The sequence below is a fragment of the Eschrichtius robustus genome, chromosome 8 (genome assembly GCF_028021215.1).
Source record: "Eschrichtius robustus isolate mEscRob2 chromosome 8, mEscRob2.pri, whole genome shotgun sequence".
Lineage (NCBI taxonomy): Eukaryota > Metazoa > Chordata > Mammalia > Artiodactyla > Eschrichtiidae > Eschrichtius > Eschrichtius robustus.
Window position 1 is genome coordinate 78458442 of NC_090831.1, and position 18120 is coordinate 78476561.

The 18120-nt window shown below is 39.8% G+C and overlaps 1 protein-coding gene across 5 annotated transcripts in view; it reads left to right on the top strand.

Moving 5' to 3' along the window:
• Positions 1–218: 218 nt before the first annotated feature.
• PALS2 (protein associated with LIN7 2, MAGUK p55 family member) overlaps positions 219–18120 on the top strand; it is a 104175-nt gene continuing 86273 nt past the window's right edge. For 4 of the 5 annotated variants that reach the window (XM_068550004.1, XM_068550003.1, XM_068550006.1 and 1 more), the window contains exon 1: positions 219–477. The gene's annotated coding sequence lies outside the window, so the exon portion shown is untranslated. The remainder of the gene's footprint in view (positions 478–18120) is intronic. The other variant, XM_068550005.1, reaches the window with a different exon arrangement.

Consider the following 18120-nt stretch of genomic DNA (forward strand, 5'->3'; position numbering starts at 1 on the left):
CTGCGGGCGCTCGGAGGGGGCTCCACCTGGTCGCCGCGCCGCGGCCGGAGGGGCGGGGCCCGGCTTCCCCGCGGCGGCGGCGCCTCCTCGCTCCCGAGCGCGCACTCCCCGGCGTCCGGCGCACGCGCGAGGCCGGGAGGGAGCGCGCCCCGGCGGCGGCGGCGGGAGCGGGAGCAGGAGGGGGAGGAGGAGGAGGAGGCAGTGGCGGAGGCGGAGGAGAAGGGCGGCTGAGGGGAGGCTGGCCGCGCGCGCGGTGGTGGCGGCGGCGTCGGCGACCTGAGCCGGGCGGAGTGGAGAGCGACGGAGGAGGCGGAGAGAGAGGGAGGCGGAGGGGAGTGAGAGCCGCATTTCCAGTTCCCAACTACGAGTCCCGAGTTTGTAGATGGGGCTGCTCGGCGGCGCCTGCGGCTGAGGAAGAACAGCGGCGGCGGGAGGAGGGGAGCGACGGCGGCGCGGAGGAAGCCGAGGTGCGAGCCGGTGAGTTGCCGGGGCCCCCACTCTCTCGGGTAACGGTCTCGCCGCGCGCCGAGCCGGCCGGGGGGCGCCCTGTTGCTTGAGGCTTCGCGCCACGCGGGGACCCCGGCCCGCCCCGCCCCCTCGGCACCTGGGCTCGGGCGGGCGGCGGGGGCTGCTCGGCTCGTCTCGCGCGGGAGGGGCGCGCTCTGCGGGGCCCCCGGTTCCTGGGCTGCGGGCGTGCGGGCTGGCGGGCCGGGTGCGGCAACGTGTCTGGCCCATGCTGCCGGCCGCCGCGCCCCGCTCTCCGCCCGCGCTCCCCGGCGCGGCCCGGGCTGGGGCAGGGCTGCGGCTGGGGCTGGGGGCGCGGGGCCCCCTCCGAGAGGGCGCCTGCACCCTCTGCGGCGAGAGTGGCGTTAAAGCATGAATGGAGAGCCGCGCCGGGGACGGCGGTTGCCGTGACTGACACCTTCGGGGTCGGTCCCCAGTGGGGGCGACTCCGCCGGCTTCTGGCTGCCTCTCGAGCTCCGAGTTCTTGGGGGAGGAGGCTTTCGGCGAGTACTGCTGCCACTTCCGAGGCACGAGACTCCAGTTGTTTGGCCAGAGTGGTTTTGGGCCGAGCACACGCTGCTCCGGAGGCGTTTGCGGCTGAGGCAGTGCTTTCCGATTCTGAGTACGTTGGTCTGGAACCAGAAAGGTGCTGGCTTTTTTTGTTTGTGGTTTTTTGGGTGGTTTTTTTTTTGGCGGGGTGGAGGGCCAGGAGCGAGTCGATGGAGGGATCTTACGGTCGGCGTGATGACAGGATGTGGATTGGTTGGTGGGTGTTTTGGCAGAAGGACTTTTTAACACTTTCTTGGGAGTTTAGTCTCAATCTCCCCAGCTCCTGGGATTACGGCTGGAGATTACATCCATTCAACTTCCATCAGTTGGGGCACGTAAAAGGGGGTGGGGGCAGGCGAGGAAGGTAATTGAAGGCTGATGGGGAAGCTCAGAAAATTCTCCGCATTACTTATAAACAGCCGGTTAAGGTCAAGCTAGCCACGTTTTACTCTTTTTCCATGTCTTTGGGGATGGTTGGAATTTTACTTTGTGCTTCCTGACTTGGTCTTCTTGTTATATGGCTCGGAACAGTGGAGGTGCGTTAAATCGCTCTTCAATGAGAGTATGGTTTAGCAGCCATTTCTTCCCTTGAAATCTTTTCAGATGGTCGTTGGGAAACTTCCGTATGCCGAATATTTAGGAGAGGTAACACGCTGTTAACCAATGCGGAGATAGTTGCGGTACGCAGGTGAAACAACAGACCTCACGGTATTATTGTATCAGGCCTGATTATAGTCATGTGTTCTGAGGCCTGATTACAGTAAACAAAGAACTTTTGTGGGTTGTGTCATTTTGAGGTCATCTGTATCTGAAATCTATCATGTATTTAAATTCATGTTTAAATAGACGTTTGCACAATGTATTACTCTTTAAGGTCTATGCTTCTTTTAGTTTAGACTAGGGTTACATAATATACAAGTGGCAACATTTTTAATAGCTCTGTTTTTGTCCTATAGAGATTGTACACTAAATATCTTTATGCAAAAAAAAAAAAAAACATTCCGGGATGTGTGTGTGTGTGCCCTTTTCTAATTGATGCCACTCAGTTGCTTTTCCACTTGGAATTTCAAAATGAATTTTTTCTTTTTTTACATTCTAAATCAAATGAACACTGGAAAAATTAGGGGCTTAAGCAAGTCTGGTAGCTCTATATAAGACAGCGTCATTTTTTGTTGTTCTGTAGGCCAACTGTTGGATTTTTTTTTTTAAACGAATCATTTTTTTCTTAAACATTCATGGGAGCAGTTTGCATTTTTCCTGAGTCTCATTTAAGGCTGAAATTGTTCCAGAAGACTACACAGCCTGCTTCTCTTCCTCCTCCCCCCACCCCCTCTTTTTAGCTTGGGATAACCAAGAAAATCATAATTGTGAGACTCCGTGTATGTTATCTATATTCTGCTTTTAAAATTGAAGTTGTTTGAGTATTTACCATCCCTTTATATACTTTACCATTTAATAATAGATGGTTAGCAGAAGACAACTGAGATTTTAATTAAATGCCCCTCACTTTTTTGACATCCAAGCTTTGTTAAAAGTAACATCAGAAAATTATTGCAAGTTACAAATAATACAGGGTTAGTGCCGGTCAAAGACTACCTAATTATAAAAACACCGAGAAAATAAATGTTAAAAGAGGCAAGAGGAGCCATTTGTACTTTTTTTTTTTTTTAATTTTATTTATTTATTTATTTTTGGCTGTGTTGGGTCTTCGTTTCTGTGCATGGGCTTTCTCTAGTTTTGGCAAGCGGGGGCCACTCTTCATCGCGGTGCACCGGGCCTCTCACTGTCGCGGCCTCTCGTTGCAGAGCATAGGCTCCAGACGTGCAGTCTCAGTAGTTGTGGCTCACGGGCCTAGTTGCTCCGTGGCATGTGGGATCTTCCCAGACCAGGGCTCGAACCCGTGTCCCCTGCATTGGCAGGCAGATTCGCAACCACTGCGCCACCAGGGAAGCCCCAAGCGCTGTACTTTTTATGTCACTTGCTGTATTATAAATTACCTAGTTTTAGGTGGTTTTTTAAAAAGAGTGTCTTGCAAATTAGACATTAGGTTTTTAGCACTGGTTATAATTTTCTTTAACAAGGTGGTTCATTTAGTAAGTGACTAAATTTGTATCAGAACATCACTTCAGGTAGGTGTAGTTAACTTGCAAGGGATGTGCTCTTATTTATTTCCGGAGGAATGAACACCTGTCCATTTAGATAAAACAAATACTGGGCTGAGGATATCATTAAATTATTCCTAAAAAATTGTACTGAGAAAAAAGAACCTATAGATTCTTTCCTTCCAAAAATAGTGTTCACATTTATGAATATCATAAGAGCAGAAAAGCATACGAGGTCTCTTCACTGATATGGTGCTAGTATTGAATTAAAGATTTGATTTCTTCATTGTAGTTACCAGATTCTGCATAAATTACTTTTGGTCAGTCTCACAGGAGCTGCGATCATTTCCCAACTCTTCCTGTTATTTGTATGTGGCCACTGGGGGGAGACTTTACAATTTAGGTTGACCGTATCCCTCCCTCCCATACACCGCTACTAATCATCCCTGAGCACTTTGCCAAACTGCTGGAAATATGTTGAGGAGGATGCCCTCAGAATCAAGTCTTGATCGAGGTGTCTAAATGACTTTTATTTCTTTAACTCACACCACACTCAAAAAGTACCTCTCTTTATAGATTGTGTTATTAACAGTCTACTTTTTGGTTACATGGGCTACCTAAATATCTAACACAGTGAAAGATGAGATTCATGAATACATTAGAGCTTTCAAAGATCTGACTTTACTGATATTAATCTTAGAAGCAGTGCAGGTTTAATTACTTGCTTTGCTTATATAGATATTAGTTGTCCAGAAAGATCTGGAGAGAACACCGTCTTATGTGAGCTGTACTGTATCCAAACCTCTTAAAGCTGATTGTTCTCCTAATTTAAAAAGCTTTCAGAGGAAAAGATACTGAAGCATACTTTGTACCTAATTTTTATCATGTAGGGGAAGTTCTTCCTTTATCATAGTAATAGAGATAAGATTGAAACCCACAACTTTGTTGACCATTAAGCTGTAGCTATTCTCAAGAGATACAATAAAGTCAGAGAAGTCTAGTTTCCAGTTTTCTCTTCTGACAATATTTAACTTTGTTAACGTCCAATTCAATAATAGTGAACTCAGCAAAGGATGTTATTTTTATAGTAGCTTAGAAAAGACTTAAGTTTTTAAGTTCTTCTTTAAGACCTTCGTGCAATCTTGATCATAGCATATAGATTCATTCACAGTATAATAAGTAGTACAGAATTTGAAGTAGTTTCTACCATCTTTCCTAGTTTCTTCTTTTTTAAGATGGCTTTGCATTTTTTTCTTAAAACATTTCATAATCCTCCAGAAGAGATATTTTCTGCTTAGGAAATGCTCATTCCTAGCTAACCTCAACATTGTGTTTAATACTTGGGGAGTAGTTTCTAAAGGTTTGTAAAGTTATCACTGATGCAAAGCAAAATGAGAATTAAAGACAATGTAGTGAGTTTTTCATAAAGCTCAAGTTATTTTCAAATCCTTTCCTCTGCCTACTAGTTCCTATACATGATCTGATTCCTACTTACTTTACCAACTTACACCTTTCCCTCTTAGATCAATTACTCCATTACCACTTCTTTATCATTCCCCCTTGTTCACTATATTCCGTCTACACTGCCCTTCTTTTTTTCCCTCAGAAATGTCATGGCTTGTTCCTGACTTAGGTCTGTTCCCTCTGCCTGGAATTCTCATCCGAAAACATGCCACAACTGGCTCCTCATCATTTCAGGTTTCAGTTCAATTACCTTCTCAGATGAGCATTATTATCTAACCACCCTGTCAGAATGGCACCATCCTCATTTCCCTGTATCCCATTACTTAAATTTTTTTCTGCAAACTGTTTATCATATCTGAAATTGTATTTTTATTTTATTACCTGTATACTCTCACTAGAATGCAAGGTCCATTAGAACAGTGATTTTTATCTCTTTTGTTTAACAGTATATTCCAAGAACTTAGACTTGTTCCTGGCACACAGCTGTCATTAAATATAAATATTCCTTTTTTTAAAATTTGAGGTTCTATTCCTCCTGAGGCTTTGGTGTTAAAATGTTCCTTTATGAAATGATTTGAGTAGATGATAGTTGTAGTAAGTAGGCCACTTTTGGCTGTAAGTAACAGAAATCCATTCTAACTGGTATGAACAAAAAGTGAGATATACTGTAAAGATGCAGGAGTGTCTAAAGGAATCCAAGTGTTCGGACTCTGGAACTCCAGTGCCAGCAGGATACACTTCATCTCTTCTCTTTACTCTTCACTGTGCATTTGCTTCACATCTTCTAATGCTGTAGAGGACCACTTCCTAGTCCTCTTAGTAGAGGGCCATCAGCAGCTCCTTAATTTTCCCTGCACTGGCCCAGACAACAGGAAACAGATTCATCTAGCACCCATCCCTCCCCTGTTCAACAAACTATAATACCATGTTACTAGAACTTGCTTGTACTTGCTGTAATCATGTGAAATAGGATTGGGCAGTCAACCCAAGTAGGTGCCCCAGTGATAATTCATTTTCACCCTTACCACCCCCCCCCCCAAAAGGCTGGTTTCCCCTCTTTTAAATTTTGCTGCTATATGTAGTTGGAAGATTTGAAAAGCACTGTCCTGGGTTTATATAAAAGCAATGTCCTTTTATGGAAGGAATTTACCATCTGGTTGAGGATAATATATACATGAAGGAAAGAAACAGAGTGGCATGAACTAAGGATAATATTTGCAACTTGTATTATAGACAACAAGCTAACTTCCTTAACATATGAAGAGTACCTGCAAATTGATAAGAAAAAGACCAACCATAAAGTGGGCAAAGATCATGAACAGATAATTCACAGAAAAGGAAATTCAGATCGTTCTTAAACATATATATCAAGATATTCAACCTCACAATATAAATATCAAAAATTAAAACTGTGAGATACTATTTTCAGCTATTAGATTGGCAGATCAAAAAAGTTTGATAGTACATTTAAAATTTTTTATTTTATATTGGAGTATAGTTGATTAACAATGTTGTGTTAGTTTCAGGTGTACACAGATTCAGTTATACATATACATGTATCCCTTTTCAAATTCTTTTCCCATTTAGGTTATTACAGAGTATTGAGCAGAGTTCCCTGTGCTATACAGTAGGTCCTTGTTGGTTATCTGATAGAACTTTTGAAGAGGATAGAGACTAACAGATGTTCTCACGCATTGCTGGTGGAAGTATATATCAATAGAATTTGATGTGATTGAAATTTCTGAAGATTGCTAAGGTAAATAGAACTACCTGGGAATATGTATAAATTGGTGTAGCTTTTTATGGGAGAGGAAAGAACTAACTTATTTACCTGAACACTAACTTGTGTTGCTTTATTTTTGGCTTTAATCGTGAAATAAACCCAGGCAAAGGTAAAGCCAGCAAGATTCCACACACACACACCCCGCCCCCCAACACACACACAAAGGAGATTTTTTTTTAAGGATCATATTCAGTTCTCCTTCCCAGGTCACCTTTTCTTCTACCCTAGTACTGGTGAAGTTTGTGTCTAAATCACTGAGATTTCCATATACTTTGTATCTTTTCAGAGCCTTGTACTTTGTTAGCTACTTAGTAACAGTTAAGTAAAGATTGAAGTGAACAGGGCTTAGCTTATTGGCTTTTTATAGCCACTTCATAATTTTATGCTTTTGGAAATATTTTGTAAAAAATGATTTATAATTTCACTTAATATATGTACTTCGGATTTTATTACTATAAATGGTCATAGAACACTTTTATAAGTTTATTATATAATATATTAATGGAACTTTTACATGGTTCCTTTGTTCTATGAAATATTGTTAGATCTTAGTTGGGTTAGAAAAATGTTGTGGAAAGATGGGGGAGGGCAGCTGAAATTCATGGACCTTTGCTAGAAAAATTCGTGAGAAAGCGTGAGGAAGATGACTGAGCAGATCAGGGCCACATGCTTAGGAAAGGAAAAGGAAAGACTGAGGGATTTATAGAAAGTCTGTGGTGGAACCCAGAGGGGCTACATCTTGGGAGAAGTTTTAACCTAGGAAAATGCTGTTGATTTAGTTGAATGCATACTTTGAGGATACATTATATCCTTCATGAGACTTTAATTCTGTAGGTCTTTTGCCATGAATTGGCTCTGATACCGGGGCTCTCTACCTGAGTGGGTATCGGAATCCTTTAGAGTTATCCCACACCAAAGGATTCTAATTTAGTAGCTCTGAAGGGCGGCCAGAGCATGTTCATATTTTTTAAATCCCCAAGAACCAATATTTGTAAAATAATACATCCTATAAAATATTCTTTTTAACGACCAAATCAGTCAGCATAGCTTTTATGGTCCTTTACCATTTAGATAACTAACCTCAGAAGGTCTGTCTCACCTTAGTCTCTACTTTAGCCAGATTGATAGTCTACAAGCATCTAATTGATTTCCATTGCTTTGCTCACTTTCATGCTTTCCCCTTCTTTGCCCCCTTGTTTCTTCTCTGCTAATAAATGTTTAAGCTTGCCTCCCCCAAGAAGCTGTCTTTGGCTGGCCTCATCCACCATTTATCTTTTCAGTATAGGACAAATTATAACGTAACACTGACATAGCTGGTAGGTACACATCATATGAGGGGCTGATTCATGTGTTTTCACTCCTGAGTCTTGTGTATGTATTCCCCTGTTTTACTGTTTGAACATCCTTATTTTTTCCTCTTGCTACCAAGAGCTTGGAGCTTAGACATAGTTGGCTTAGCATCGATAATGGCATCAGCAGTATATTTGAATGCTTACTGTGTTTCAGGAGCTTTGCTAAGTGTTCTCCACACGTTATCTCATTTGCTCATCCACAGATTTTTAAAAATCAAAACCCTTTTCTGATTGAGTTGGTTTCCTGTGGCTGCTGTAACAAATTGCCACAAACTTGGTGGCTCAAAACAAAAGAAGTTTATTCTCTCACAGTTTTGGAGGCCAGACGTCTGAAATCAGTATCATTGGGTAGAAACAGGGTGCTCCCTCCAAAAGCTCAAGAAAAGACTATGTCCCTTGCTTCTTCTGCAGTTGCTGGTGGTGCCAGAATTCCTTGGCTTGTGGGTGCATCACTCCAGTCTTCAAGGGCAGAATTTCAGATCTCCCTCAGCTCTGTTCTTCTCATCACATTTTCCTGTGTGGGAGAGAAGGAGAACTCTCTCCTTGCCTCTCTCTCATAAGGACACATATGAGGCCCCCCGCTATTGTTCCAGGATAATCTCCCTGTCACAGGATCCTTAACTTAATCACAGCCACAAAGATCCCTTTTGCAAATAATGTAACATTCACAGGTTCCAAGGACTAAGACATGGATATCTTTTGGGGGACCATTTTTCAGTCTACCACTGTGATAATTCAGATGGTCCAGAAAAGGAGGGCTGGTAAAAGTCTTTTTGCCCCACCCTCATTCCTCTCTTTCTATATCAGTGTTTCTAAGCTAGAGACAATTTTGCTGTCCCCTCAGGGACATTTGACTATCGTAACAGGGAGGCAGTTGCTGTTGGCATCTCTCAGGTAGAGGCCAGGGATGTTGCAGACAATGTACAGGACAGGCCGTCCCTCACAAAGAATTATCCGACCCAAATATCATAGTGCTGAGGTCGAAAAACCTTGTCCTAAAGGTAACTATTGCCAATAGTTTCTTGTATATCATTTCTGAAAAAAAAATCTTATGTTAGCACATGTGATGAGTAAAGCCCTCTGATATGATTTGATTATGTCTGGTGGTAGTTTTTGGTTGATTGAAAGTTGATTTAAGTGAAGAGTCATAAAAAATGACTCAATATACCTTAAATAACATATTTTCACTTTCAAAATATAAATATACATGCATGCGCCAATCTTTTCTTTGAGTATGTATCTTTTTTTTTTTTTTAATTTTATTTATTTATTTATTTATTTTTGGCTGTGTTGGGTCTTCGCTTCTGTGCGAGGGCTTTCTCTAGTTGTGGCAAGCGGGGGCCACTCTTCATCGCGGTGCGCGGCCTCTCACTGTCGCGGCCTCTCTTGTTGCGGAGCACAGGCTCCAGACGGCGCAGGCTCAGTAGCCGTGGCTCACGGGCTTAGTTGCTCCGCGGCATGTGGGATCCTCCCAGACCAGGGCTCGAACCCGTGTCCCTTGCATTGGCAGGCAGATTCTCAACCACTGCGCCACCAGGGAAGCCCTGAGTATGTATCTTTTGACTGGAGCTCTGGGTCAACATTCTTATATAAACTTGTGTATTATCACCGATCCTAACTTAGGAGCAAAAACTTAAAAGTTTGTGAAGGACTCTGAGTGTAGGATCCTTGTAGTGTTTTGTGACTCCTGGATTGTTTACAGCTGTCTTGCTTACACTTAATTATACAGCAATTTGGATTTTTTGTTTTCTTGTTTTGTCACTTGCTTTCTTTGGGTCTTTCCAAAGCATTCAACTTGGTTTTCATATGAAGAATAATATAGCTCTCATGGTCTTGTATCAAATACAACATATATATATATATAGGATGTGTGTGTGCGTGCACACGCGTATGTGTATAAAGAAATCCAATTTTGTACAGAAAAGAATGGCTAAGATATTGCAAGTACTTCTTCCAGTTGTAGCTCATTTAAATAGCTTCTCATCTGGTGATACGGTGAGAGCTAATGTCACAGTTACTTCCAGATTTTTGGAAGTTTTAGAAAATTTTGTTTTAATACTATAATGACAGAGTTTATAAATTATATGATATTACCGTAAATACTCTATTGCTGTTACCATCTTAATGCTTGAGTTACTTTTCATTAACTGTAACAAATATTATTTGGAGTTTTGCTTACTAGCAAAACATTTTCACTGTTCCTTATATAGTGAAATGATACAGTTTCTTGAAACTGAGTACTTTATTATTTTCTTACTCAGCAAGGCAAGAGAGTTAGCGATATGGGTTGTAATTCCAGTTTTTCCAACTTCCAGCTCTTTTACTTTGTTCAGGACACAGAGCTCTGTGTGGTATAAACAATACGCTTGCTGGCAGAGATTCTGGTGTTACTACTAAACTCAATATACCTTATCTCTAAAATAGGGATTATAACATCTACTTTGTAGGGTTGGTGTAAGATTTTAATTGGATAATATATGTAAAGTGTCTAGCACAGAGTCTGGTACAGTAAATATCAGTATCCTTTTCTTCTCTTACTGTTTGGTACAGTGTTATGTGTACAGTGGATAATATTTGTTGAACAAATATGTCTTCAGTGCCTTTGCTTGATTCATACTTTCACTTTTTTCTTTCCAGTGTAAGAGCTATGTCTGTTAGTAAATATTTTTTAAAAGAACTTTGCTTTTAAAGTAGTCCAGTAAGTTATGTGCTGTTGACTAAAGTTAATAAGTCTTATTTCTATATGACATTTCAGTGTGTTTACAAAGGCAAGTTAAATATTGGGTGGAAAGATGACTGTGTAACCTCAAAAATTCCTTCCAACGTAATCTAAAATTTTTATAAACTTCACACAATCCTGAGTTTTCCTCCTGCTTTCCCCCTAAAATCTAAAGAAGTAAGTAGTGTTTGAAAATGTAGCACTTTGTTTGGAATGAAGAAAATGACCATAATTATAATATGTTCATAATGGTCCATTTATCATATAATAGGAATTCTTTAGTATTTGGAATGAATGTTGCTGTCTTTAAGTGGATTTGTCTTTTTATTTTACCTTGAATATGTATTTTTATATACATATAATAAAATGTTTTACGGGAAGTTTCATTTTACATAAAACTATTTGCCTTTTTATTCATCTATTACATATCCTAGCTGGGACTTTGGTATAAGAAACTTGGGTAGCTGAGTTAAAGAAATCTAATTCATTGAAGTTGCTTATTTTAGAAAGTAAATGATGGTCATGCGTAATTTTATATAAGTTGATTCAGATGTTTTTAATTTTCTTTTTTAAACTAGTATTTTGGAATGGGGGATAAATGAAAAAAATTAAACCACGTTTTTAAGAAGGTTGGAACACCCTGGGAGGCACATGGGCAAAGCCATCACAGTATGCACTTGCCATCCTTAGCACTGGGTTCTTGAAAAACCCAAGGTAGAGAAGTTTTCCCTGAAGGAATTTAAACTGTTGTGGGGGAAATAGGATTAAGGAGTCTGAGATTGTGAATGAACCCTTAAAAACCTTATAAACTTTTAATGTCCTCCCAGTTAAAACGTGAAATATATCAAACAAATTATCGATGACATTTTATGCAATTCAGTTTGGAAATACCGGGTACTATACAACTAGTTTGCATTTACCACTACTTCCTTGAAAGAAATGTTTCAGGATTTCCAGTCTTGGGGTAGGGGGGGACAGGAAATGCTTCATAAATCCTAAGAAGCATTTTTAGGACCTCTTATTCAGAGCCTTTCTTATTTTCACTTAAAGGTTACTAACTTCAACTTCTGTTTCTAACTGTTGTTTTAGAGATAGCATAATTTGGATATTTGAGGTAAAAGAATAAGCTTTTAGTAACCTTTATTTAACTCACTCAGCTCGCTATAGCCAAGTGGGTATTTATAGTTCCTTTCCGTCCGTGGTAACTTCATGCCAGTTCATGTCAGAACGTGACATAGTGGGACACTGACTTGGCTCTGATTGTCCTTCCACTCTCATCTCTGTTCTCTCCTTCCCAACAGACTGTGATTCTTTCTAGATCGAAGGCTGGAAATTTGTTTTGTCTCTGTTTCTATCTCTTTTAGGAGTGCCCAGCAAATATCTTCTACTCCTACTCTGTCATCTCCTTATTTCCCTTCCAAACCTGCAGTTCCCTCTCTTCCAAAATATCTCCAGAAACAACAGCTTAGAATTTGTTACACTCAAATAGAAATCTTTACCAAAAGTAAATCTGTGTATATATGTATATACTGGAATTTCACATAATACAAAGGTTATTTTATATCGCTATTTGAGGGAAGAAATGGTCTTTGTGTCCCCTCAGCCAAGCATTGTCCCATGATCTTAGGCAATGCTTGATATTTATTATTGAGCAAATTAGGAAACCTCAGAAATTAGCATATAAGTAGTGGTTTATCAAGTGCAGCAGACTGTAGGTTCTGAGATGGTTTAAGAAAAGAAATTCTTATCTGTAGGGAGGGACTTGCTGCTCATTTGGTTGGATTAGTTTTTGAGGTAAGTCCTAAGATGCTTTTAGCTCTAAAACTTTGATTGTAAAAAAGCAAGAAGGGGGCCATCAATTGATTAGGTATTGAATAGCCAAGAAAAAAAGAATATTGTTGGGTGAGGTAACATGAATGAAGGCATTTGGGTGGGAATGAGATAATGTGGTTGTAGGTATAGGAAGTAAAAAGATCAATGTAGTCAGGACAGAGTTTGTATTAGAGAATAGAGGAATTCAGTTGAATAGATGGAAGGCTAGATTTTTAAAAGAGAAATTTAAGCATTTCCAGATGGCAGAAAGCCCTATTTTTCTAATGCAGTATTGTCATTAAAATGATATTTTAACGTGATCTGTGTGATAGTCTTATGCCGAGTGGATTACAACAAAGAAGAGAATAGTAGTAGAAGATTTGCAGTGGTAATTTAAAGGTGAAGCAGCGAGAGCTTGGAAGACAGGTGGCAGAGAGAATGGGGAGTATAAGATGAATATAGGGAAATTGTGAATTCACTGTGGCTGATCAAATGGAATATAGAGGTATTTTTCAAGGTAGTTTTCAAGGGATTCCTAGGCAAAGGACAGTCCCTGGATTTTCAGGGTTTGGGGATCTTTTCCGAAGATAAGCCCTGTTCTTGTTTTAAAGGTTCATTTAGGTTCTTATTTTTAAGTAAGTTGTTACATTCCTTAGATTTAAGCAGGCTGTTCTCAACTATATTTGACCCTTTTTATTATTATTAAAGGATAGAAAAGTTCTTTTGAGACCACTTACCTGGGTATTACTTAGTAAGTCAAATTTCATTTGGACCAGCATGATATACTGTTAACTTTCAAAGGAAGGGTATTTACCGTAATGATGATGGAGGCGCTGTGTCCGTGTTGTCCTGGAGGGGAGGGACAGAGAAACTAAAAATTAGGAAAAGGGGAAACTTAGAAAAGCAAGACGCTGATAGTACTGATGAAGATGATAAGAATATTAAACCAGGAATATTAAATTTTAAAAGCATTCAAATGCCTGAAAAACAATTAAAACAGTGTTAGAAGTTGTGGGGAAATATGAGAAGTCTGTGATTTGATTTTTATTATCAGAAGGCATATATAAAGAATGGTCATGGGCCTTCCTCTCTGACTTTTTTTTTTTTTTTTTTTAATTCATCAAAAAACCATATCGTAAATACCTCTTGGAACCATGGTCATACTTTCTCTAGAAAGCCAAATTATTATGAGACATTTACTGGGTGATCAAGAAAAGTGAGGTGATTTTGATTCTAGAAACATCAAACTTTATTAGCTTGGTTTGCATTGTATTTCAGTGTATATTGTGTAATTGTGTATATTGTATTTCAGTGTAATCAATGTATATTCTAAAATATACCACTGATTCTTTAAGGGGGGCAGTTTTGCTTCCCACGGGATATTTGGTAATATCTGAAGATTTTTGATTGTCACAATTTGGATAAAGGTACTCATTAGCATCTAGTGCTTAGAGGCCAAGGATGCTACTAAACAATTCATAGGACGGTTCCCCATAACAAGGGACCAAAATGCCAGTAGTGCCAAGATTGAGAAACTCTGGAATATGGAGTAGGCAAGTTCTTCCCGGGGAATTTTAGAGACCTGGTCAATTTATTATTTCCTTTTTTCTAGATTTGACCAGGTATTGCCTTCTGTTAATGCACTTTCTTCCCACAGCTTACAATACACTTGATTGTCACTGTTTTCTTTATTGTGTTCTTATCCTACGGCTATATCTTGGATACTTTGATTAGACAAATATTTCCAAATACTTCGACCTGTCTTCTCTTAAGGTGGCATTTTTCTGCTAGGACTGTTTATCTTGTGTTTCGTTTTACTAATTTAATTCTTGAGGGATCACCCTATTTTCAAATTCTGAGGGCCTCTTGATGCGATTTCTTAAGTACTTTCTTTTGTAAGAAGGCTTTTTCATGTGCTTCAAGTCCCAGGTCTGAGTTCTTGAGTCCAGATTTTTTTTTTTCTGATGATGTTTGTATCCATTCTAATATTTTCGTGCAAGGTAATTTTTTTTCTGACAGTATTTGAAACTGTTGTAATCTATTATACAAGTTTATTTAAATGAAATGTTTAACTCCAAGAAAAACCATCTAGGAGTTATTTCTTTTAGAATAATTTTATCCCTGCTTATAGATAAAGATTACCCTACATAAAACAGTTGCATGTGAAAAGGTAGTTTAAAAGGTATTAGAATGGTTTCCTAATGATAAGTGAAAAACATTAGGAACCGGTTTATTTTTTCCTTAACATACCTCAATTTGATGTTCATCTAAACATATTGACCATTTAGTAAAATATAAGTGCAGCATGCCTGTGTATACAGTTGACCCTTGAATAACATGGTGGGTAGTGGGGTGGAGGGGCTGGTAGTCTGTGGATATGTATCACTGGCCCTCTGTATCTGTGGTTCCTTGGCACCTGTGGGTTCAACCAACCACGGATTGTGTAGTACCGTAGTGTTTACTATTGAAAAATATCCACGTGTAAGTGGACCCACACAATTCCAACCCCCATTGTTCAAGGGTCAGCTGTACTAGCTACTCTGTGTACAGGAAAGGAATAGGGAGGGAAAGCAAAAGTATAAAGGAATTATGTAGTAGTCAGGATGTGATGGATCCATATTGTGTGTGTGTGTGTGTGTGTGTGTGGAAAATTTGTCATCTTTGAGAAGCGAAGTTCTGGAGTAAGTGTAGGGTTTTTTTTTGTAGTAAATATTTTCTGTCTACTTCTAGTACACATCACTTATATCTTAATCTTCCATTTTCATCTGTGCAAATGTTTCATTAATTGACCTTCCATCAATCTAAAACTGATCTGCCTCACTGATAGATCGCTTGTTAAAAAGAGGCTTTCATTGGTTTGTTAAACGACATATTCTGGAACTGCACAACAGAACCATCCTACCCCACCACTTCAAATGTGCGTAGTTATTGTTTTGAGTCTTGACTCCTTCCTTGGGCTTCTGTCAGCCGTGGAGAGCACTGCAGTTGCAGCTGCTGCCTCACAAAAGAGGTTTCGGATCCTCACTGCATGAGCACACAACCAGCATCAGTAAGTCTGTTTTAATTCAGAAGATACTTTAGCTAAGAAATATTTAAATGCCGGAAGAGACTGCTCTTCTGAGTCTAGGAATTGTAGGGTAGTCTGATGCACTGCTTTTATCCTTGGTGTGCTGAACAACCCAGTTTATCTAAAAGGAGAGATTTATGTTGACTGATGAGCAGGACAGTTGTCCCTCCCATTACTTGTTTATATAAATTTATTTTTAACTTTTAAAAAATATTAATGATAAACAGTTAAAATAGTACAGAAGGATGAATGTACAATGAAAGTTGCAAATTTTCTGTTCCCAGTTTTACTTCATAGAGTTATTCGTTGATAATAGCTTCAGATTTAGTCATATCAGTAAAGTGTTTCTCAACAATTGGTCTTTGACATTTTTGGCAGTACTGTGCTTTGTCTTGTGGGATTGTGCTGAACACCACTTAAAGTTTAGTGCCCCTGTTCTCTACTACAGCCATTGGAGCATCAAAGATGCCCTCACACATTTCCAAATGCTCCTGGGGAGGGGAGCGGTACTTACCCTGGGTGAGAGTTTTGTAAATATTAAAATTACGCTGTGTGTCTTAGAAAACATGTGTCTATTTTTTCAACTTTACCCAGTAACTATTGACTCTACTATAAAAGAAGAATATTTGAGCACACATGCACTTCTCAAGGGAGACCCAGAAAGAAGTCCACTTGGGAAGAACTGCGCTTACCTCTGATGGCTTAGATTACAACATTTATTCAATCTTACCTGCATTCCTTTATGATAGTATTACTCTTGTGTTTTCAATTACCTATCTTTTTTTTTTTTTTTTTTTTTTCTCTCTTGAGTGTTTTTTGTGATTTTTGAATTGTGAGCTCATGCTTGGCAGGGTTTTATTCAAGGGATTCTGTGCAGCCTGGTTAGGGGACACATTTCTCCAGGGAAGATTTGCTAAGGGTTTTCTTTGGCACCTGTGTAATTTCTCAGCTTGGGGTTTTCTGAACTAGGTAGGTATATTGGAACCCTGAATCCTTGAGAGTAGCTGTGGTTACAAATTCTCAGGTGGTATTTGCCCCCTCATACAGAGTTCAAGCTGAAAAAGGGCTCATTTCCTCATTGTCTTCCTTGACCAACAGGGACAACTTTGCCAGGCCACTCTTTTACCAGGTGGGGCTTAGTCCTGTAGCATCCCTGATCTATATGGAGGGGTCTAATTGGCAGTTCTTCTTTTTGAACAGACCAAGGCCTAAACTGCTGCCTCTGAACTAGGTACTGAAGTCTGCAAACACTCCATGCAGCCATGACTCAAGCACATGCTTACCAGTTTGTTTTTATCCTCTTCACGTTGGCCCATGAGGAGTTTCTTGAGGACTTACCCTTGCACTTGAGAGGATGATTTTGGTGCTTTGGTTAGCATTTCTAGGCATTTTGTGAGAGAATTACTTTCAGATTTTCAAGTCCATCTTTTTGCTAGACATGCAAGCCTCTTCACCAGCTTTCTGACTTCTAGTATTTCCTAAAATTTCTGGTTTCTAATCTTTCATTTCTCTCCCATCTCACCTCTAGTACTGTTGGTGTTCTATTCTTTTTAAAAAGCACGGATTCTGTCATTTCAGTGGGACCTCAGGAGGGAGACGGTGTAGGCATGTGTGCTCAGCCTTCCATTGTGTCTGGAAGCTTGTCACATAGTTTTTAGATCTAAGCCCATCGATGCTAACTGACCTGAAGAAAAATAAATCTCTGTAAATGCCTTTTCATTTAACTGTGATTTTTTTTTTTTTAAGTTTGAACTTGAAGAGCGTGATGTTTGGCTATAAAAGAGGTGAAGGGACAAGGGATGGAGGATGAAGTTCAGGCCATTAACTGTGCAGTTGAGCAAGGCCTCCCTGGTGTGGGGAGCAGAGTGGGGATCTTACCATGAAGTCTAAATATATAGGGTAAAATTACAGTACAACAATGAGAAACTACAGTTTTCTTAGTTACATGCAATCAATGTTAACTGCAGTTTGTTTGGCATAATAATAAGAATTAGAGTTCAAAGATAAATAAGATGCCATTTCTGCCCTCAGAGAACCCACTAATTTTGTGGTAGAGATAGAAACGTAAATGCAAATACAATCATTTCTCATTATTCATTTTTTGTGGTAGTTTTGTTCTGTAAGTTCTCTGTGAACACTGAATTAGGGAATACTGAGCCATTGTTTCTAGGCTAAAAGAGGGTTAGGTTCCTACAAGCCTCTGATCACATTTTCATTAACTGGTCAATACATTACCTTGCTTTATGTGTGTTTCTGTTTAAAGACACCTTGAGATATATATATAGTTGATTCATTAACATTGAATGGCCAACAGCACTATAATTTCATGCCTGAAGGAAGCTCATCAGACACTTGTATTTTCTCTGTAAGGTACATCACCCTACTTCTTTGTGCTTAGGAACACTGGACAGCACTTAGGCACTATGCTTGGGGGACATTTCAGACAGTGAAATCACCATGAAAAAAGCACAAAAATGTGAAAAACATGACACTAAATAAACCATGAAAAGGATACTTGTTTTTGGTGTGAGAGCTGAAACAACAAGGCAGAGTGTTGCCTAATTGGACCTAAGCTGGGGATGCACACACTGGGCATGTTGTTTTTGCTGCTCTGTGTCTGCATATGACAACAAAAGCACTATGAGTATTGACTTTGAGGCTAAAGGTAAATTTTAACAAGTGGGTGAATTCATAAATACAGAATCCGTGAATAATGAGGATCAACTGTACTATTCAGTAAGTGCTGTATGTTCTAAATCTTCTAGGAT